Here is a 24,845-nt window from a genome sequence, read left to right as displayed (position 1 = left end):
CTATTGACATATATATATATATATATTTATATTTATATATATATATATATATATATATTTATTTACTACATCTACTGCATTTCGAGGACACACTGTAGATTACCTGTCTCACTTATGACCTCTATAACAATGATCTGCACTGTTGTAACATATTAGGTGCAATGTTGTATATTAGGTATGGCCCATGATATATAATAACAATATGATTCTATTGTTTTCCTGAATGAATTAGCCTTTTGGATAATGTTAACCAACCTGCTATCAGGTAGCTGTTTACTCAGGTTTGCTGCAAAGACATTTTACTATTTGCCAGTTTCTGAAACATGATCTGTGAAAATCCTAGTTTACACTGTGTAATTTAAAATGTAGTCAGTGCATTTTGGCAAAGACAAACTTAAGTAAAAGGAAAATGTTCAAAAATACCCAAAAGTAAGAGTATACATTAAAATGTATTACTTTTACACCTTTCCTAAGACTTAACTTTCACACACATACACAGGCTCTGGACTCACTCCCCAAAAAACTGAGTATTAATTATAGTTAAGTCCTTTATATTTATAGACTCAATATTGTCATGAAGACAATAATCAAGTTGAACATTCAGTATAATAGAGACATAGATATACGGTAAAGCTTGCACAACATCTCTGTAACAGAGTAAGGTGAAGTCATTTTTGAAATGTGGTTTGAGGCTGTGTTGAAACACCCCTGCTGAACTGTGTTTGATAATGAGAGAATAATTGTTATGATGTGACTTATGAAGACATTAGGGAGACAAAGTGAGCAATCCGAGGTGGAGAGGTGTGTCGCCGATTGTAGTCTCACAGATAAACTCAAACAGGATAATGGCATATTTGAACATGACCAACAGTCTTGCCTGGGAGAGAAAAACAAGGTTTAAAAGTGCACTTTGCATCGCTTTCAAGTAAGCAGATTAATAATATATTAGGACATGTCATTATTATGCAACATTGTTTGCATAATTTTGCACTTCTCTGCACACGTACTTGTACAGTAACTCATTTGGCCTCAGGCGCCATGTTCAGGCTCCTGCTCCATGGTGCTCATATAACTCACTTCCTGCATTTTATTCAACTCGGTTGAACCTTAATAGTATTCTGGTCCAATGCACCATTGTACACTGGCTATCCCAGCTGCAACTGAGTACTGTGCCATACTTGCTTGGACACACATACAGAGTCATATAAACTTTATAGTTTTTATGATGGATGATAACATTTTGTTTCTGAGAGTAATAATTAAAAAAAAAAACAGCTTACTTTAGTTATAGGAACAGTATGACATATTAGGTAACATGCTTATTCACTTTCTTGCTGCGTGTTAGATGAGAAGATTGATAGCACTCTCATGTCTGAGTGTTAAGTGGAGATTAGCTTAGCTTAGCCTAATAACTGGAAGTTTCAAAAATATGTCTACCAGCACCTCTAAAGCTCAGTAATGAACATGTATGTCTGTTTAATCCCTACTCAAACAGCAATGTAAAAACAGCAAGGTTTGGTTCAAGTTTGGTTTTGAGAGAGACAGGTTAGCTGTTTCCTTCTGCTTTATGCTAAGCTAAGCTAATCACCCTCTGGCTGTAGTTCCATTGTCAAGAAGATAGTATTAATCTTGTCAAAGAGCTCTTAGCAAGTAAGTGAATATGCGTATTTCCCAAAATGTAAACCTATTCTCTTCATATTTTACATACCGAATTAATTTAGATATTCAATTGAAACAGTTTAAGTCTTTACAGACACATCTCAGCTGTCTCATTTTTAATAACACACACTGAATTTGAATTGAGAAAAGATGTGACCTCTTTTAATGAGGTTCATTTAATTGTCTTTTGTTTAAATTGTGTATCAGCTTTCAGTGTTACAATATTTGTTTTAAATATGCCTCTGCACCAAATCTACCCAACCCCACTACATTTATTTGACATACTGTAGGGTTGTGGTAATTCTGCTGAGACTTCAGAGGAAGTGCTTGTGTAATTCTAATGTTCCACCATTGCAGAGCCTCATTAGGCTAAACCGCCCCTGTTTGAAATTCACAGACGCTATCCCTGCGCTTACAGCCCCTAAACATTTGTTACATCCAACAATTTAACCGTACAGATAAAAGATGGTGTCCACATAAACATGGGCAAAGATATGAACATTCATTTGTGTGAAGAGACTGAAACACAGGCTAAACACTCACTCCTCCATCTGGTTTACACAAGCAAGCTCTCCCATAAGGAACATATAAAGTCATTAAATCAGTGTGTACACACTATATCCTATCTCCCATTAACTTATTACCCAGTGTGTAATTGTTCACAACAGTCTGTGGGTTATACGATTAATGCAGCGTGGGATCGCAGTTACATAAGAAGAGAGTCTATTGAAAAAAAAAAAGCATAACTCATCAGAAGGAATGACGCTTGGGCCTCTAAAAGAGATGGATACTTGTTTAGGGGGCCTATATGACATTCAGATATTTATGTGATATGTAGTTGATATCTCTATGAGGCTATAAATCAAGTGTATTATGTTATATGGGTATTATATGGGTGTGTTTGCGTGTATTCATGCAAAACAGATACATACGGTTAGAATTATAAGCACAAGTGCATTAGTGAACACAAATGTGTACAGGAAGCGACTGCAAAGGAGGATTATGCGCATTACATCACACACCATATGTACTTTATTTTCAGTGCAGACTTTGTGCTGATCTCTTGAAATATCCAAATCCACGGTTTGCAGAATCTTTCACGAAACAAAATTATCATGAGCCATGTGTCCCCTCTGTGTTGTCCTACATACTGATGAGAGGAGCACTCCTTGATCTCCACCTCGGCTAATCTGAAGTGAAGGTAGTCAGGCTATCAGTGGGGAATTTAAAGGGATTACACATGCTGAACAAAATAAGGCTTAGACGGAATACTACACAACCTGGTGCGTGCACACATAACCTTGCTGTGTGTGAACAAACGCACACACCTACATGTAACATAATGGTGTCCGTAAAGGGCTGAGTCAATGTGTGTCTCTTTGTCAAGTGTGATGTATGATGTCTCTTCCCACTGTTTTGATTTTGACAAAACTGAGGAATGCTTCTTTTTTTTTTAAGCAGACTGTGTCACCTAATGAATGTGTAATTTAACATTTATATTTGTAACTCTGACAATGTGCAATTTAGATCCCCGGTTGAATTCAACAATACCCTGCTAGTAAAGTTTTAAAGACTACATTTGTGCAGTCCTGAAGTACCTTTTTATGGAATTCCAATATAAATTTGTTTGACTGCCATAAATTTTAATGAGTCAATGTCCAAGTCTGCTCTAGACAATTCTTTCTGCCCACCTGTGCCAGAGTATCTGGGAGAGGAGTTTAAATGAATCGAGTGCGTGCAGGTAAGAGTTGGCAGCAAGCGCAGGTGGTTACATCATCGGCTAGGACCAACAGTAATCGTCATCACCTGAGGAGAATCTGGTGTCTGGAGGCCAGCAGAATCAATGCTGAGAGCCAGGAGTAACTCCACCCACTACAGCTGCCTTGCTATATTGCATGTCGATGTAAATCATCCACAAAACACACCTGTGCAACCACTCACATGCATCCAGCACCATAAATACACATGAACACACAGCCATGCAAGCATATGTGCACAGGATTAATGTAAACACTGGCTTAAAACACAATCATGTGTGTACAGAAAAACAGAGCCACGCTAACACTTATGTAAATGATTAAACATACACGTAAATACTGACTACAGGTACAAAAACACAAAACAAAACACAGAATATGACCTTCAGCGATTCGCATTTTCACAAACAGAAAAGAAAGTAGACAAATACTGGATTGAACTGTGTTGTCACTGCAGCCCACAAGGATGTAGTCCTTTGAATAACCATGAAGGACGCTTACAATAAAGAAAATATTACCTGTAATGGATGCAGAGAGAGATGAAGGTTCTCCTTTCCTCCAAATCAAACACAGAGATCACCAGTTCTATCTAGTAACGTATTGTGAGCCAATATCACTTCACTTGTCTCACTCTTGTGTCAAAATAATATCCACGGTACTGTTCTCCCTGGGAGAAACTGGCACAAAATACACAAAACTTACATTCAATAATTCACTAGAGTCAACAAAATAACTTCACCACCCGCTGCTCTCTGAAACAGCCAATAATCTCAGAGCTTGAAGATGTCACAGATGAGTGAAAATGTTACCCTGAGATATAACTAGATGTAGAAACGGTAACAACACAATCTGCAACACATCTACATGAACCCTCTTTCTTATACTCATGCACAGCAGTCAGTTAATCATTCCTATTGATGTTTGCTTTGGGGCAATCAGAGGATGTTGACGCATCACTACGATGTGGTCTAGTTTGTATTGGGGCTATGTGTGAATCAATAAACACACATTGATTGTTGGCTATCCTATTACCCTAGCTGTATTGCTGCAGGCATGGTTCTCACAGGTCATCATAAAAAATAAAAAAAAGTTGGATATGGTTAATTTTCTGATGATTATGCTTTTAGTGTCTTAATACTATAAAACACAAAACTGTGTTCATCATTTACACACATCGGTGTCTTCATTTGCTGTGTAAACATTCAACTACTTTATTAATATTTGTCTATCATGAGTTGGCAGTGAGCAAAAGCTTAATTAGATATCTAAATGGCTGGTGTAATTTTGACAGGATTTGTTCCAAGAATTTATTGTGTGGCTTGTGACCAAATGCACCATTTTTTTCCCAACAAACCGTTCAGTGATGATGCTTTAAATTGTTTGGCATTTGGAAACATGACAAATTCCGAACGTAATGCCAATGTTTAAAGGGCGAGTACAGCCAAAATTGCTGAATGACTGAGTTTAGGCCCGAAGGAAAGCTGCCATTTATCACAGTGACAAGTTAATTACAGCGTTTACCAACCACAACTGCGCATGAATGGTGCTTCAAAATATCAACTGGAGTAAGAATAATCTTCCTTTTTCTTATCTTTTCTTTCACACGTTCTCCTCACTTTACCTGCTCAGATCAGCCAAACATAAATGACTAATAGCTTAATGGCGCACATGGAGCAGAACCACTTTGTTTTAATTTAAATGACTGCATAAATTAAAATAGTACAAGGTAAAATGACTCATGCATCAGTACATTTTGTTTGTTTGAAACTGCATATAAAGCAAAAAATAGCACTGAATGAGCAAGAGAAATGCATCTGTTAGGTGACACCACTCCCCAATACACAGGCACACACACAATAACACACACACTCCTCTTTCCCCCTCCTACACACCAAATCATTATGACAGTGACTGCTCATCCCGCCGGCTGCCTCCTCGTCAACGCTGGCCCAGATTCCATCAGATTATACAAATGACATCATCAAGAGTGTTTGTTTTTGAGCGTGTGTATGCATGGTTGTATTTTGTCAGCACAGTATCTATGGCTTTGTGTGCCATATATGCATTTGTGTGTGCTTGTGCATTTCAAAGCTCTCAAAAAAAATCCTAATATTATACAAGCATCATCATATAACAAACAAACAAAACTCTATTGAACATAACCAACCTTCGCCATTTCACTGAGTTTCATCACACTAAACAAATGAACAGTAGCTTTAGAGACACGTCTCGCATGCCTGTCAATGTAGGAAGTACATCTGCAATTCTGCAGTCCACTGAACTTCAACAGCCATATATGCTTATATGTATCCCCAGTGAAAAGAATCATTTAAAAGAGAGCATCCAGGCACTTTCACATGCAAAGAATAATCCCACTATGCAGCAGCAAACTGAGGTATCGTGACTCAATTTGACTTCTGCCATACTGAGGTAAGTCCCCCCTACTGTGGTTATTCACGTATAACAGAAAACAACATTCAATCAGGATTTAAGATTACGTTTTAGTGGGTTGCAGGATATACACACAGTATATGGACTGCAGTGCCTCTGTGGGATACAGTACAATGAATTAAAGATGATCTGTGTTTGGCAACTGTATTATTCTATTAAAAAAACCCAATGGGGAAATGCTCATAAAATCCAAGTGAAATAATAATAAGTTTTCTATTTTTACAGTCTAATGTTATGTCAAAGAAATTTAATAAATGTGTTTTTTTATAAGGTCTTTGGACATACATCAGAAATGCTCCTTTGCCTCCAAGTCTCTGAGTAGGCAGGCTGGTGTATGTGTTTAATTGACAGCTGAGCTAGCAGGGCCACAATGTAAACAAACTGCTGCTGGTACCTTGTAAGTCATTGACAGACAGTGTGGTATTGAAGAATAAAGATCACGTAACACAGCACCTAAAATGAAAGATCTTGACATTTGCAGGTACTGTAGGTTTTTGAGCTAACTTGCTAATAAGCTCCCTGGTCTGCAAATCAGCAGTGGGCTCGTTCAGCAAGCAAAGATGTCAATCTTTGTGTCCATGCTTGCACATATGAAGGAGACATTAGCTAGAAAGCTAATATGCGCTGCAGTTCAAAGTCTGTGTTTGGCTGTTAATCGGTGTCACTGTCAGCCAGTGATAGAATGGTGACATTTTCTGCTATTTGGAAAGCATTTCTCTATCTATGTCAAAACAATGACATTAAGGTACTGTACATGCACAGACACCACAATGGAACCAAAAAATCTGAACTATAAAATTTTGCCCTTTTGTGCATCAATTTTTTCTCAAAGGGTTGACATATGGTTTAAAAAGCAGATCTGTATGCTTTAGCAGAAAAAAAACATGCAATTTAATTTCAGTTGGACCTAAAACTCCCTGCAGCATCAGCTCTGGAAGATTCTGTACTGTAGGTGTCATATAAACACTACAATCTTAACCAGTCCATAAAATATATGTATGATAATTATGGCTGATAAAGACCGTGAGAAAAGTGTTAGAGGATATTTTCTCACTTATCTTATTGGAGCCTGAGAAAATGCCCTGGCTTGTCACAGTTATCCAAAGCTATTGGCTAGTGATGACCCTGACTAAGCCATTTTCTGCTGCCTGTGCATTCGTCTCTCTCTCTGCCAGAACCGCCAAGGAGATTTGGGTGTCCTCACAGATGCCAGTTTTTCATGCTTTCGACACGCAGGCTTTCACTGTCTGCATGCCTGGCAGCGTGGAAAGCATTTAGAGGGAGGAAAAAAAAAATCCAGCATCCTCTTCTCGACAACTTGCTAATTACGCTACAAAGGGTTGCTTGCCGTCCATAATGCATTGGATACATCGCATTCCAAAAGGGACAATGCCATTAATTGATTTGCTTTCTGATCTCAAATTAGTGAGTAAATAGGTGTCTGTTTGCATTTTCCACTCGTTCTTCTTTTTGATGCGGCAAATACAAAAACGAGACAAGAATTTCTAAGAAAGAGACCAGAACCTTTGAAAGTATAATCCAGGCAAGAAGTATCTTATCCAAACTTTAAAGTTCAATGAAATGCCTGTCTGAATGGAGCAAAGGAAGTAAGTGAGATGGAAATTAACATGCAGTTATGATGGAGATAAAACAACTTGAAGATGAGTACTCAGAATCCTCTCAACACTGACAGGTGTGTGAGTGTTTTGATCATTTACATCTATGCATCTATGTTGGACAGTACCTACATATGAGCTGATGGTGAACATCACACTCACTGAGCCATGCATCTATTGGACCAATGTGTTGTGTGTCAGCCAAGATACACTACAGATTTAAATGAGACAAACATCATATTGAGGGATATGACGCTGTAGATGTAGCAGGCTGAATCATTTTCAAACAGATACTTCAGATAAAATCTATAGTACAGTGGAGACATTCACTTTAGAATGTGTAAGTATTTTTTTGCCACGATAACAGCATGAGTTTATGGATGGCAATGCTGGTCTGTCAGTCCATCGGTCTACCATTTTGGTCCAGACTGAAACATCTAAACAACTATTGGATGGATTGCTGGATGACTTTTGTGCAGGAATTGATGTTTACCAAAAGACAATTCCAACAGACATTGGTGACTTTTCCTTGAGTACCACCATGAGGTTGACATGTTTGTTTTTTGGTGAAATGTCTTGACAACTATTGGGTTGACTGCCATGAAATTTGGTAAAGATACAGACATTCATGTGCACTTTGGTGACCCCTTTACTTTTCATCAAGAGCTACCATTGGGTCAAATTTCATTTTTTTTGTTTATTTACATACAAAACCAATCACATTCCCACCAGCTCCTTTGTGTTTAGTGCTAATTTATAAATGTTCACATGCTAACATGCTAAGATGAACATAGCAAAAATACCTGCTAAACATCAGAATGTTAGCATTGTCATTAAGAACATGTTAGCATGCTAAAGTTAGCATTTAGCTCAAAACACAGCTGTCCCTAAAAACAGCCTCACAGAGACTCTAACATGACTGTAAACTATTAGTGTTGTCCCAATATGAAAAGTTAATTAAATAAACTAAATAAATTGTCTCTATTCTATATGGCATTCTATAAATAAATGTAAGAACAAGTTATCTGTAAAACTTTTATACTGAGTGCTTGTGTCAGTGCTTGGCCCTAATACCTCCTGTAAATTTGTAAGATGTCAAAGCCATCTATGGAATTAAGCAGATAAAATAACAGGCAATGCTATATTAAGCCTCCTTTTCAGGCTGCAAACTTGTGTTTGCTGAGCTTGTCATGGAAAGTTGCTCCTCAGATCTTTGCTGCACTGCCACAGTCATTAATCTATAAACGTACATTGGCTTTTGAATCTGTGCGTGCGTGTATGTGTGCGTGTTTGTGTGGGAACAGATGGAGTGTAGCGATACAGATAAAAGAGCATTGTGATATGCATGGAGCATGAGACGCTGTCCATGGTGCTGAAGCCATTTTCCAAACTGCACTAATTTGCTCTCAGTCAGGGACATTCATTCATCTTTCTCTCTGTCTCTCTCTGTGACATACACACCCACGCACACGCACGTACACATACACACAAACACACACATACACCATCACTTAGTTTCAGCCAAAAACATATTTTGATCTCCCTGCAAATCTGCTGTCCTAAATTCAATCCAAAACAACTTTTATTACGTATATCTAGATTATCTATACTAAAAATGGCATGTCCCTGAAAAGGCTCAGCGCGAATATAGGCGTGAGTGGTGACCTGAAAAAATGCGGACCAATAACAGGATGAGAAGCCAGCTAATTCCACAGCAGCGCCATCACTCAGCCCACAGGGCCAGACTGATGCCTGACCTCCAGCTGTCTGTCCATTTTGTGCTCAATTAGCAAAGAACTCTCCCTGTCGCACATGTGCAAAGATCTCAGCGCTTGTGACCTTTTTCTTCTTCACTAATTAATTTACTAATAAATCTATACGCTAAATTTCTCTGTCACAAAAGAGTGGGTGTGGAGGTCAAGAGAAGAGAAGAGCCAGAGTCAAGGCGACATCGATGGAGGGGTCTGCTGATTCATTCCCCTCCTGGCCCTTCTGCCGGTAGAAGATTGGGAGCAGGGTGATATTCACTCTCACTCAGTTGCCAGGACAATTTGAGCTGGTAAAGAGTCACAAAAGAATTTCAAAAAAGGGCCACTCTAGAAAAAGTAGCAGGTGCACTTTGAGGTTACAATTATTTTAAAAAAAAGTCCATTTGTGGAGTGAAAAGACAACATATTGAGCTCTGCCAAGGCTGGTCATCAAAAACAAGTGCAAGATGGACTCAGTTTTAGTTTTCTTTTTTTTATTTTTTACATTTACTACTAAGAAAACATGGTTGTGACAAATTTTGTCTTCTTCCTGTGGCTGTTGAATAATGGCGAACCTGTCTGCATGACACAAACACACCAAAATTACTGCAACGTACTTACTGTGGTCTGTTATCTGGTTTAGGCCATTTTCAAGTTTGTATGGAACTTATATTTCATACTGCACAAAAATAAATGGCAGAAAATGGCCTCTTCAGAAAGTATAAAAATAGGCCCTAATAACTCTGATTGTGCTAGCTGTATGAAAAGAACCCATTAAATACAGGGGCAATCTAGATGATTGGCCATAAACAGGGCTTTGCCCATCACTGTCCATCCATCCATGCTGGTTATCAGATTGAGAAGAAGGTTTTTCCCTCTCATCTTCTCTTTCCCTCCCACCTCTTCCATGCCTGCCACCTTGGCATTAGTCGTGTTTTGGCTTTGGACCACAGTTTCAGTCCCTCCCTCCCTCCGCCTCCACTCTCCCCTTTTCTCTCTCTGCAGCCAAAACGCAACATGGTGATTTATGGCTGAACTTAAATAAACACCACACAAGGAGCTGCATTTACTTTACACCACTTCATTGACACATTTTAAGGGCTCTTGTTCTTGGCCTTGTGTGAAATCATGAGATACTAAAACAATGCTCATAACAGTCAATTTGCCTGCAGGCTTCTGTAATCCATAATTTGACAAATGATTGTTTCTATAAACCAAGAGATAATCCAGGAATTAATGCAAACATGACGTTTGGTTTAGTTCCATTTAAGTGATTGTTTCAGATGAATTATTACTCATAAAATGTGACTGATTAGGAAGTATTACATGTAGAGGAATTGAATAAGAGTAGATACAATAATGGAAGGATATTTGACGGATAGTATTCATTTTGAAATAAAATGGTAAATATAAACATTACTTCTACAAAAACACTGTAAACAGTATTGTGGCAAGTTGGCAAAGGGGAATAGAAAGAATATTCTGCTCTGTAAACAATATTGAAATCACATTGAAACTAAAATCTGCCAAAGCCAAACCTTCTCTTGGATTAAACTGGAATGAAACCAAAAATATGAGTAATTAAAAATCTTAATCATTATCACAGTAGTCAAATCAGTAAAACCTTTCTACCATCAGAGTTAAATATTATATGTTGTTCTCCGTGCACTTGTTTTTGTGCAAAAACAACCCTGAGCACCACCAAGCATTCACTCATTCACACACTGACACACACATACAGCCACCATCTGTCATTCTGTAACCTCCCAAAGCTCGCTTTCCCTTGCCGTCCTGCTGGGACACATGCTCACTAATGATTCCATAACTTTGTTACCACCTCATTATGGCAGTTAGTAAGCGCCATAGCTAGATTTACCACTTTGTAATGGACTAGCGGTGCACACTCATCTGCTTGACAGCAGTATTGATTCAGTGCACCGTGACGAACGGACCAGTTGAGACTGCATGGTAGCAAACGCTGACCTCCACCTGCTCTTGAGCGACTGCCGTCATCACGCCCATCTGCCTCTTCCCCTTCTACATCTGATTATATTGCAGTGACGGTTATGGCTCAACACTTTCGTGAAATATGTTATAACTTTAATAATACATTTCAGTGGACAATGAAGGGCAGATATGTACAACTCTACAGCTTTCTGAGTTGAACAGGCTCCAGTATGTGTTTACACACACAGCTCCACAGTTTCACACCACCTGGGAAAAAATATCATAGCAAAATGACTTGCCAGGAAACAAAAACAAAAGAAAAAGCCAGGATTTAAAGACCAGAAACGAGAAGAGAATTTGTGCCAGACTGGTTCAACAGCTAAACACTCTCAGAGGATACAGTGTGTGGAGATGATGCTCAAGTTGCCCTGTGCAGTTATTATATAAGGCAAATGTGCATTGTCTTTAAACAATTTCAGAAGCTTACTGGAAGAAGTGAGAAGCAGTCTATAATGCTTCAAGTGGAGGAAGCATTCACCTATTGCCAAAGGGCTTCCTTTCAATGCAGCCAAAAAGATTTCAGCATCCGTAGCTGCTCTGCATGTTTATTTCAACCTACTGGGAAACCTCTCAGTGGGAACGCCTTTAAAAGCAAGAACCGATATAGAGCTCAATCAGGACTGAACTACTCATGCTGGTGACACTGGTGACACAGTAAACTACTAGAGGTGGAGACCCAATCAGATTAGTGACGGATAGAATGAGTATATTGAAATCGGGCAGGAGGGGTTAACTAGCATTCAAACTAGCCCGATTACCTTTTTGTTAGGAGATGACCAGTTGGTCTTTGGAGCAGATAATCCCTGGAAAAGCTGGTCTTACAGAATGGTCTCCTCCCCCACTCACACATACACAGAAACAATCAACACTACTGCTGCGCATATAGTAGAATTTGTTTGTATAATAGGTTTTGCCTTACTGACCTGTTTTAATATGTGGCAGTTCATGGCTTTTCATATGCCGCACAAAGCAGCCATAATCATTTACAAAGGTCTTGGCTTCTGAGCTGCTCCAGAATATCATGTAGCATCTATGTAGTATGGTGATAATACAAGGACAAAGAAGACACATTATCACTGAATAATTTATATATAATTCACATAATGCAAGCTCCTCCACAGAAAGGTCTTTTTTTACTGAAGATGACTGATGTCACACAGTCTTTCTAACATAAACTCATGTGCTATGTGTGCTCCTTCTGCACAGCACATTAGCCATCTCTTCCTTGTTCTCCTGTTTGCGATGCCTCCTCATTCATTGGCCCTTGTGCCTGATTTAGCCAGTGCCTTGGGCCTGCAGCAACTGGCGCTGGTATAGAGGGCCATGTAAATGTCACCGTCTCAGAGGCTGTGCTCTGCGGAGCGTGAAATGAAATCTGGCAGAGTTTTAGGGCCCTGCCTTTCCTTACATGAACATTCCACAGTACATGGGCCCTATGTGAAACTCCAGTGCATCATCTGGACACCCACCCCCTCCCCTTCCCCTCCCCGTTTCTTTATCAATTATTTAAGTGACAGCTTAAAAGTGTTCCTGTCACTTCCATGCAAGAATAAATATTTCCCCAACACGATTAATGTTATTAGTTCAAAAACAGATTATTATTTCTGTCATGTGAAAGTGGTTAGCTTTGCCAATCCAAACTAATCCTGTGGATCATGCAACCATATCAAGATTACTGTATGTTGTATGCATGTACTGAAGAATGTACGGTTTATATATAAGCAGCCAGGGACATATATAACCTTCATATCTAACCACTCAAATGTCAGTCATATGATTTATGCTTTTAAATGTATAATAGCCAACACTATCTCACAATAAAGGGAGGCAGAGAGCTGCAAGCGCTATACGCTGGCACAGAATGAGTAGTTCGACATTTCACTGCAGGAAAAGTTCCCTGTAGGGTTTCCTCTACTGGGAAGATTGGCAGTACGCTTGAGGGGCTCTCTCTCAATTAAAGTCAAGAACATGGAGGGGCTTTCAGCTTTTGCTGACGCCATTTTAGATCCAAAACAACTGTGTCAAACATCCCTGCTCAGGCAGTTTTGCCGCAGACCATCTCTTGCAGGCACTTATTGTCAAGGATGGGATCAAAGTAAATCCATGTTGTGTGCATGTAAGGCTTGAGGTAGGAAAAAAAAAAATCTGCAGTTGCTGCCTCAGAATTTTTGCTCTGACATTCAGGCCACACAAGCCATCCTTCTAACTATTACACTCCCTGAACTGACAGAGTGGTGTCAGCGTTTAGACGAGCTCAATAAAAACCCCATATTATACTCTATTTAAAAGTCATGAGATCAATTAAAGGCTGTCATCGCAAAATATTTACCTTTTAAAATACCCATTGTTGAAATTACCCTCTCTTGCTTATCGCCTCTATTCATCTCTCAGCCAGGCACTTAAAGCCAGGCACTTGCGGACATTTACAAATAGGCTCTTCTATTCCATTTAGAGCTGTACCTTTGCAGCTTATCTTGTGCAACGGGCTCTTAAATAAATCTCCTTGCTTTAAATAAACGGGAGCAGTGCTCACGAAGGCTTTCCTTGATGTTCGGTCACATGACACTCTGGGCCTCCCATGGAGACACTGACAGGCACATGACATGCTAAATGCCAACAACAGTGTATTTTGCACTGGAGAGTGAGGTTGTTTTATGATATTTAATACATTTAATAATGAAAAGGGATTTAACTGAAATTTGAGGGCTTTAAATAAAACAATATTATTACCACACAACCAAATAAGAGACATATCAAACCAAGGCCCTGTGGATCAGTAATGTGCGCCAGCTTTGCAGAACCACACTTGCCTATGAGCTTTAAAATGGCTGAATGTAAGTGTGATCACACTCTTTCTCGCTGCGTGACAGTGTCCAGCGACTCAGAGAGGAGTCAGTTCTGGGGAGATCTTCGTCATGCCCCTGATTCATTGCCATCCTCCTTCTCCTGTCACAGCCACTGAGAGGAGGCACTGCAGAAGCTCTGGTATGGAGGGATGCTGGCAGGTCAAGACAAGCCTTCTCACTGCTCCACCAAGCCAATCCTCACCAAACTGACAATGTGAGCGTTAAGCTGCTGTGTCTGGGGAAATAATACCTCGATAAAATGGAGTCAATAAAATTGGATTTGATTAAAACTGGATCCTGAAAACTGAGTTTGTGTTTAAAATCTGTTTGTGTTGCTTCCTAATGGACTCCTTTAGTACTTGTATGATTAGTTTATTAATCAATTATATAACTGGCATAAAATTATGCATAAAAATTTTGATTACTGAATAATTCTTTAAGACATTTTTCAAACTGCTTTTTTAGTTTATGTCATTGTGAATTGAATATCTTCTTCAGTTAGCTGACAAAACAGCTAACTGAAGACGTTACCTTGGGCTCTGTGAAACTGTGATAACATTTCTCACTTTTTTCTAACATCCCCTAAGACTAAATAATTAATCACAAAAATATTTAACAGATAAAACAATAACAGAAATAAGGGCTGCTGCTAGTTGCAGCCCTTGACTCTGTTAAGTGTATCATTATCTCCAGATCTCAGCAATGACAGCAGTGAGTTAAGCTTTGTCAATTTATCAAACAAATAACAGTTATTAACCTGGTTAAATAAAAGAGAAATGGCTGCAACCAACAATTAACAATAACTTTAATAATCGATTAATCTGCCAATTATTTTCTCAATTAAACGATTAAGTGTTTTGTTGAAAAAAAACATCAGAGAATGGTCCAATCACTATTTCACAAAGCCCAAGGTGCCGTCTTCAAAGTGCTTGTTTTGTCCAACCAACAGGTGAAACCCAAATATATCTTACTTACAATAAAAGCAGAGAAAAGTAACATATCTTTACAACTAAGAAGTTGGAAGTAGCTAGTATTTCTATCTTATGCTTGAAATGACTTGCTGAGCTTGAGATGACTTGCTGCAAAAAATGCTGATTAACATTCGATTCACTGATTTCACATAAAACTATGAAAAAAGATACACCTTATAGAGAAAACCAATATCTTCCTTTAAAGATATAGTATTTGCACCACATAATAACTTGTCTAACAACTGTTTCTCTAACAGTACTACATTCTCTCAATTATTACATCTCATACAGTCACTGAGCATCTCCACCGGAGTCAATTAAAGGGTTACTCCAGCAATTTAAACTGACCTGCCATAAAATTAGGAGACCTGTGAGAGACAGATCAAAAGATGAGAGCTCAGACCTGCAGCAGCAGAGTCTGATTCATCCTGACTTTTAATCCCTAACACAGGTCAAACTCCATAAACACTGGATCTTACATTTCCCATAATGCAACACATTAGCATCTTGTATTAGATGCTCTCTGCCTGCTACTGTAAATGCCCTGTTCTTTCAAATCCTGCATCTCCAGTTTGTAACGCTCAAAGACACTATATCCCAATCACCCTTTCCCAAATGATGTAGTGATTCAAAACCAATGACACTCTGGTGACAATAACACATCTAAAATGTTTTGGATGTCTCTGTCTCTAACTGAAAGTGGCTATTCTGTTTCATTAATTCCAAAATTAGCTCAAACTGAAATACAATAAAAGAGACTTCACTTGCATCTGGGTCAGATTGCAAAATCCCTCATCAGTGTCAGGGAACGGTGAAAATGTCACATTAATTTGTCATTACAAGATGTGACACCTGTGCTGTGTGGAGGTTAAACAGATTGATGAGACACTGATTGTAGCTCTTTCCTGTTCCTCCGATCATCCCATCTAGACGGCTAAGGTTTGATGATCAATGCCAAACTATTATCCCTGATGAAATAATTCATCTAGATGCCTCAGGAATAAGACACACATTAAAAAAAGACACATTTTAAAATGTTGGGATGATAACAGAAGCTATTACCGTGTCTAGACAACTGTCAGACTACAAATGTCATGAGTGTCTCTATTCACTAACAAGCAATTCATGTTATACAATGCTTTTGTCTGGTACTCTGAATATACAACATAGAATATTGTTTGGTCAAAAACCCTGGCAAATTTGGTTTCAAATGGGCTATGTGCTGTGCTAATGATACAATTAATTTGAAACTTGACAGCTAATTTAGCTTTATCTTGTATTGCATTTTACAGTAAGAGAGTATCATTATTCTCTTACTGACATACAGTCTGACATATAGTACAGTAGCTTTTTATTGATGCCAGTGCATTACTTGACCCCAAATGCATGAAAACAGACTATATACTGAGATATCAATTGCAGTAGATATTGGTCTTTTGTCGTCTGTCTTTTGAAAAAGCCACCACATGCACAACTCAGGATTACCTCACACTTTTCCACCGATACTATAATCTTTAGCGCCTCCTGCCAAAACAGTTAGATCTTGTCAAAATCTTCTCAAAAGAGGCATCAGCCATCTTCTCTAATCACTGTCAGGTTAGTAGACAAGCCATCTAGACGTTCCTAAAGCTTCAGTCTGCATGGAAATGAGACCCCAGCTTTACCATATACACATGCTAACAGACTGAGGTATAAAGAAATAAGCATCAAGATTGCAACTAGCTCTCCAGATATTATATTAGGTCATAAATGATGTTTTGAGTTATGGGGAAAACCCTGATTAGAAATGTTTGTAAAAACATTAACATACAAGCACACCATTTCTGACATTTCTGAAGCATGATTGCTTTATAATGGATGTATGCCTTTCATATATGTGTATGGCATGAATGCAATGTTGTTTCATACAAAAGCTATTTCCACAAAAAAAAAGTCTACAACCCACTCACATGCAGAGCCCTCACAATGAAGGCAATGAGGGGGGTCATTTAGCTGTTCACACACAAAGAATATTAAATTGTAAGTGAGGAAAATGAACATGCAGACCTTTCACTGAAAACCTTTTAACAGTATGACTGCTATTTGACTGTTGATGGTATTTGATAATTCTGATAAGTTTAGAAATGGAGGAACTTACAGTATCAGTCAAAAATTTGGACATATTTTTTCATTCAAGAGAATGGGAAGGTGTGTCCAAACTTTTGACTGGTACTGTATATTCATTGAACTGTTGGTTGGTTTGGTCCAGCTATTCATTTCATTCTGGATTCATGATTACTAGGGGACATATCTCATCTACCAAATAAATACAAATGTAAATTTTAAGTTATTTATAGAGGGCATGATTACAGCTAATTTTTAGATGAGAAAAGACTGGAGCATATTGATTGATTTGCAGCATTTAACAGTACAAACAGACCAACCAAATTGTGTTTGCATTATGCCTTTGTCCTCTTTGACTCTGATGAAGACACAGTAGTGCCGAAACATTGGTCTGTTTGCACTATTAAAGGCTGCAAATCAATCAGTGTGCTTCAGTCTTTGCTCATTTGAAATTTGCTGTCCCTGACCTGAGAAGCACCTCGGTCAGCTGCATATTGCTGGAAGATGTGCAGAAAACCCCTTTCCACTATAATTACAGCGATCAGAGTTATTCAAGGCACTGGGAAATGGATAAATGTCTGGATTTAAAATATTGGATGAATGCAAATAGCATCTTTTGAGTATTTGCTTGGTAGATTAAAAGGTAGTTTGGAAGATGAAATCCCTTAATTGCATCGTTTTTTGGACTTACATTTAAAAACTAAATGCCTATTTACTGTAGATTTCATTCATGATTATGTAGCTTCTGTACATCAAATTGTTTTCCTTTTAATTTAATTCTGTTGTTCGCTACGTCTCCCATCTTTGTGAGTGTTCCTTTTATGTGTTAATTTACCTTTTTATTTATTTTCTACACTGTGCCTTTCAGTAACATCTACTTTATGATCCTGAAATCAGGTAAAGATCTACCTGTTGTCACATACTCGCTAGATAGAAACTAAAATATAGAAAATAAATGTGAAATGTGAAGTGGAGCAATTTGCAAAAAGAATAGACACTAATTATATGGTGCATCTGCAATCCTTGTACATAAAGTTACCAATCAGACTAGTACCCTAACAAAAATAAACAATCATGTTTGTTTGTTCAGCTGTTTATCTGTATGTATTTTAATTTTCATCTATTTGTCTTGCACACAATAGCTGTATGCTTGTTGATCTTTCTGTACCTTTGGTTTGGCACTGCATGGACACATACTGACAATCTGAGTTAATCACCTTATGCAGCACGATGGGCCAATAAACAGAATTTTTAATTCAGAATTTAGTCAGAATTAAATTAAGAAGCAATTAAAATAGTTACATTAATGTCTTTATTAAATTATGTTTTCCATATAATTACACCAGGCTTTAAAGGTGCGGTATGTAAGATTTAGTGGCATCTAGCAGTGAGGTTGCAGATTGCAACCAAATGAATATCCCGTCCCCTTCCAAGCATGCAGGAGAACCTATGTTGGCCATGAAACTCGTCAAAAATGCAAAAGGCCCTCTCTAGAGCCAGTGTTTAGTTTGTCCATTCTGGGCTACTGTAGAAACATGGTGGGCTCTGTTGAAGGGGACCTTTGTGTTTTCCAGCAATTACACACTAATTCAAACATACTTATGAATATTATATTCCATTTCTGCCAAGTCTGTTCCGCTAGATGCCACTAAATCCTACACACTGCACCTTTAAAACTACGCACTGCAATAAAACCTGAAGTGAAGGAAACATACAGCATGTTTGCACAACTGATCAGGCAGTCACAAGCATGTAGATCTTCACTCAAGTGCATATCTACTATATGTACTGTATGTGTACATGTGTTTTTTTGTGTATGCGCAAAGACAGCCGGAGTGCATATACCCACAGTACGTTCATGTACGTAGCTGATTATATCTGCCTCAATGATGGGAAATGATGTCCACTTTTATTAGATTGCAAGCGATCTGACACTGAAGCGTGAGTCTGTCTATAATCCATTATGAGCCACTGATTCCACCACTAAACCACATATCTACCGCTCACAGATGCATTATTGTCCGTATCACTTCTGCAGGTGACGTTACACACCACAATACTTCATTAAAACAATCCAGAGAGCGTTATCTCTGGGATGACTTTTTTCCCAGAGGAAGTATGTGTGTCTATATTTCTCCATTGAGCCACTCGCCTCGCCATCAGTGAGAGTATTAGAATATACTGCTATCAATAAGACTGTTTATTAAACAAGCCAGTCGTCTTGTAGAGAGTTTGTGTTTAGAATGACAACAATAATGAGATGTGTGCGCTTTCACTCCTCACGCAGGTTTAGTAGCACTTGAAAATTGCTTAGCATTCAGCAGCTAATTCCAGCACAGAAAGGGATATGCATCTATACTGAGAAAGAGAGGAAGAGTGTGTACAGGCAGTCCTCCCCAGTGTCTGGCCAAAGGCCTCCCTGGTGGATTATGTTACCCAACAATGGCAGTGGCCTTTCACAGTCGGAGCATGCTCCAATAGCTGGAAGGCATACAAACATGCCTCTCTTCCCTTTTCCCTCGTTCATGCACCAGAATTGACATTGTCCCCTGGCAAATACAGGTCTACAGTATGTCTTTATATCAACAAATGAGTGCCCTAGTTTCTGGTGAAAAGCAAATAAAGAAGAAGGCTGTCACACCAGAGCATGTCAACAGAGCATGCTGTGGCATGAATGGCATCGCACATGGAACGGGACCCAGTGTTGCTGCATGTTTGTGAGGACAACAAAGGTGAGACCGCTTTGGCTGTTAGCATCCCCTTAATAATAAAAGATGGACGAGACAGAGGGCTTGATAGAACTGTGGAGAGATGATGTGAGTATAAACACACACTATGAACACACCGAGACAGCCTGAGGCATAGACTGAAGTAAGACCTGCAGGCATGAAGGGAAGCTGTAATGGTAAATAACGCTCTTCATCAGACATTCAGTAGCAGTGACTTAAAAGCTGCTGCACACACAGAAATTTCTTCACCAGAATATATACAGCACAGTGACATCATCAGTAACTGTAATGTACTTTGGCTCATGCTTCAGTTGCAGCCCATTATTAGGGTAGAAGAATTGACTCCCAAATGAATTACAATAGGGCTGCAACTAATGATCATCATTATAGATTAATCTGCCAATTATTTTCTCGATTAATTGTTATTTGTATAAAATGCCAGAAGTTTGTGAAAAATGATGGTTTTAATTTTTCAGAGTTGAAGGTTACATCTTAAAATGTCTTGTTTTGTCTGACCAGCAGCCAAAAAAACATGAAGATACTCAGTTTACTATCATGCACCCAAAAAAAGCATCAATTCCTCACATTTTAGAGGCTGAAAACAGCAAATATTTGGCATTTTTGCATTAAAAAAGACAAAAAAGATTATTCGATTATCAAAATAGTTGCCAATTCATTTTCTGTCTAATCTATCTGATTAATTGACTAATCGTTGCAGCTCTACATTACAATATATCACACTTTCAAATTTGTCAGTTCAGTATGTGACAGCTAAATGAACATGTTCTGGCACTTGCTGACATCCAAGGGTATGTAAAACATTTTAAAATACCAGATGAGTTATTAAAAATCCTAGGAAGCAGAAAGTGAATTTTTTTCATCCTAAAACTCCTCAAAAGACAGATAATCTCATAGGAGAGGATTAGTAAATTTAGCCGAGCACTGAGTCTATGTTCATTCAGTGTGGGTAACAATCTGCCTGGGTACAGTGAGGCCTGCTTCATAGGCAGTGGTGCACACACTCCTCCTGAGGGCCTGTGCGTGGTCTTCGGTGAATACAGGCTTTATAGAGAAGTTGAGCCTTCTCAAAGCCTCACAGTTTGGAGCACAAAAACATACGGTTCTCCACTGGTTTCCCGGGGGTTGCACACAGCTTGTTCTCCATGCTTTTTGAAAAAACAATCCACAGGAGGAGAGCTGAAGAAATTAAACCGGCCTGCTGACAGCTCCCATACGACCTATCTGAGCAGCTAAGTGTGCAGGAGAGTGCGCAGGCAGAGATTACAGGAATAGTGCAGGGGCACTGAAGAGTCCCCTCAAGCCAAACTAGTAAGTCTTATTGCTGCTAGAGAGAAGCCTCCGAAACAGAAGATGTCCTGTTCTCATAACTGAGACATTGAAAAGTAACAAGACGTAGTGGGACCTGACGGGGCTCTGCTCGGTGGAACAGTGCAGCGTAATTAAAATTCAGCAAAGAGAAGAACACAGCCTGAAACTACAGCACGTCAGAGAATACTACTATAGCTGACTCATCATCCACAGCCATCATTACAACACGATTATGACTTCTGGCCTTAAATAATAAAACCTGAGGGGGACAAGTTCTGAGTAACAGCTATGTCATCACTGTGCATTGTGAAATCTTCTTTGTCGTCATCATCCCTTATTTTTATTGTAAACCCTTGGGGTGTTAGAAAGCAATATTTGTGCCACTACTAGTCTTAGCCTCCTTCTGCCCTTCGGGATGCTCAAATCTGATGCCCCTTTTATAATTTCATTTTAATTTCAGGGTTGTATGGCTTCAAAGACAAGCTCAAAACAGAACAGCAAACACGCAAACACGGCCATTTGGACTGTCTGCAATGACACATTTATGTCCAGACAACATTATCTGCATAATTACACGGCGAGCTGAGAGTTTCTGGGTACGGAGGAAGTGTGAAAAATATACAGAGATTTTAAAATATGCAACGGCCCTTATCTCCCCTCGAAAGCATCCTTAATATTCTACAGGCAGCATGTGGAAAGCAGTGGCTGAGGCAGTGTTTACAGGTATTTTGTAGCAGAGCAGATCTCATCGTGTTTTAACTAAAGCAGCGCTGCTTAGTTCAACAAGAGCACAACACAAAGAGGAGCAGGATAAGCCCTCTGCTAATTGACACGGGAATAAAAAGAGGCAGTCACAAAGTCTTATATTCTCATCATCTGTGAGGTGGCTTGGATATATGGAAATGATACAGGAGGGATTTGACTACAGCTGATAACAGTATCAGGACAAAAGGGAAGCTAATGAAGCACAGGTACAGGGTCCAGAGTTCAGCGCAGAGTCCGTCATTATCTGACAGGCAAAGAGGGAAGGCAGCTAATGATCACTCCAACACTCCCTCTCCACAGTTGTATGAAGCCACTGCAGTCAGCCATATGAGCGAGATGCAGAAGGTCCCTAATGGGGGGGATGGGAAGGGGAGCAGATGCGGGGCCTTGGGTTTTACAAGGAAAGCATGCACGTTTATGGTTTAAGGAAGTGACACGGGCGCCGAGGGAAGATCAACAGATTGTGGGATTGTTCGCTGCTTCTTTGAGATAAGAGAATGCGCTTGCAAAAAATGTCAGCCTTGCAATGCTTTTCACTTAGAGTAGGCAAAAAAAGAAGATTAAGAGAGGAGGAAAATCATTAAAAAATGCCTCTTGTTCTGTAGCCCATTACCTCAAATCTAGAGGATCTATGAGAGCAGCTGCACCTTAATATTCCCTTTCCTGTATCATCTCAATGCTTAATTCCTCTTAGTAACCTACTAATGACTTCTTCATACTTCATTGACCTCTTAGCCTTGATCCTTCCTGTTGTCCTTGAATCTTCCTCTACCTCTGCTGGAATCAGAATAACAATTGCATCGCCCCCCCCCCCACCCAACCCCCAAACCCCCACTTCCATTTGGCTCAGTGCCCCTGCACACACACACACACACACACACACACATACGCAAACACACAACAATAATTACACAGTCTGTCCTAATAGCATATAATTTCCATCTACACCAGGAGCCATTAACACTGCTTTATTCTGGTAGATGAACTGGTTGTGCACATACATCAGACAAGTGATCCATTCATATCGCAGCTGGAGTTAGTCTAGAGAGTCATTTACAGATGTAATGTTGTTCGTTTATGCCGGATGGATTTCATGGGCTACTACTTCTGGCAGTGTTTTAATGACTGGAATCACACTTTCACTCTGGAGCTGCTGCTTGTCGGTGCAAAAGCACATGCGACTCCAAGACAATTTGCAAGGAGACCGATTGGACCAAAAAACCTGAATGAACCCATAGAGCCATTGACACTGGGAATAAGGCATGTGGCCCCTAATATGCATCAGCGGAGCAGCCTGTAAAGCTTCAGCCTATAATGGAAGAAAGATGCGGCCAGATTAACACCTCAAAGCCTTGGACAGGAAGAGTAATATGATGGCACATGCTATGCTGACCATTACTGCATCCTCGTCCCACAAGTGGTAGCAGCCAGTGTTTTTTTGTTTTGTTTTTTTGCATTGAGTGTTTAAAAAGAAAAACAAGCTATTTTTACACTGTAAAAGTGGAAAAATTGTGCGCCACGTCCTCATATAATGCCAAAGACGCAACTGCAGACGCCGTTGCTCAGTCAAGGCGCACGGATAGGTTGATTGGATATTTTATTCTTGCCTCTTTATCACTTACGGTAAGTGGTAGGGAGGGCTGTCAACGTACCACAGGGGAAAATGCAGTCTAACAACTTTGTCAAAAGAAATTTCTTTTAGGGTCCGGGTTTACGAGAAAGTTATGGAAATTTATAGAGTCAATGCAGTCCATCATGCACAATATGATAACATGAGAAAAGCAGCGAAGATTGCATATTCAGGATAAAGTCGAAACATGTTTTCACAAAACATATGCATCGATTATAACGCTAACAAATTCTCACTGTAGAATGAATGAAACGAGAAAACAATTTGCGCATTTGCCCCCCTACCTTGTCAACACAGTAGACTGGCCGCACGAGAATCGCCTCGAGAGTAATCCTCTGAATTTGGCTGAAATGTTTTCTTTGCCTTCAGATTATTATGAATCGGAATTCATCATATAGGACGTCACTCGAGATGGTAAGGTCCCATACACTGTAGTATCTCCCTGTATCGCTCCGTCTGTGGGCTGCAGAGGCATCACTGAACGCATGAAACAGCGCTTCACATGAACGGCGAGAGGAAAAGTCTGACGTGGAGTCTGCTGTTTGGATTCAGCTAACCAGTTAGAGACCTTATGCAATTCTACAAGACAATTTAGAGGTAGTCTAAAGCAACAGCAGTACTTCAGCACGACGTTATTATTTTTAATGGGAATGTTAGTGCGGATTATCACAGGAAAAGGGAGAAAGGATCCCAGGTGTAGTTAATTTAGTGGCTGATTAGGTTTACTAATTTAGAGGCTGTGTTGGCTAATGTTGATAAGACTAATCTTAGGTAATTTCCAACATTCAGCGCCTAAACTAGCAGCAAGGTATTGACATGAGCATGGTTGCCTCCAAGTTCCATTCAGGTACTATGGTGGCCAACTTCATTATATTTTGCACATATAACCAGAAACCAACCAGTAGGCTACAGTGGAATAATACTGCACCTGTCCAACACATTCTCACTCCCAGGTTTTCTGTATGTCAGTTAGTTTACAATAATTTGATGAAACACAACTTTATTTAGAAAAATGCACCATGTGAGCACAATATAAACTAAAATAATAATACCTATATTTTGTTAAGGGCCCCTGCAAAAGATAGGGGTGCAAGATTATGTAATAATGCAGGCCCCAGTTGCGAATTGCATAAACATATCATACATTTAGGTGTTGTTTAATTTCATTTGTTATCTTATTTTGTCTTCAGGTTAGGGCGAATGCTCATGTCTTATGTTTGTAACCAACTGGGCT

At 39.2% G+C, this 24,845-nt stretch overlaps 1 protein-coding gene across 3 annotated transcripts in view; it reads right to left on the bottom strand.

Annotated features, from left to right (window-relative positions):
• Positions 1 to 24,151, bottom strand: part of dlgap1b (discs, large (Drosophila) homolog-associated protein 1b) — a 106,687-nt gene extending 82,536 nt beyond the window's left edge. For 2 of the 3 annotated variants that reach the window (XM_042399360.1, XM_042399361.1), the window contains exon 1: positions 23,896 to 24,151. The gene's annotated coding sequence lies outside the window, so the exon portion shown is untranslated. The remainder of the gene's footprint in view (positions 1 to 23,895) is intronic. The other variant, XR_006093128.1, reaches the window with a different exon arrangement.
• Positions 24,152 to 24,845: the final 694 nt, after the last annotated feature.

This window comes from Thunnus maccoyii, chromosome 21 (assembly GCF_910596095.1).
Source record: "Thunnus maccoyii chromosome 21, fThuMac1.1, whole genome shotgun sequence".
NCBI classification, from domain to species: domain Eukaryota; kingdom Metazoa; phylum Chordata; class Actinopteri; order Scombriformes; family Scombridae; genus Thunnus; species Thunnus maccoyii.
This window is presented reverse-complemented; position numbering and strand designations above follow the sequence as displayed.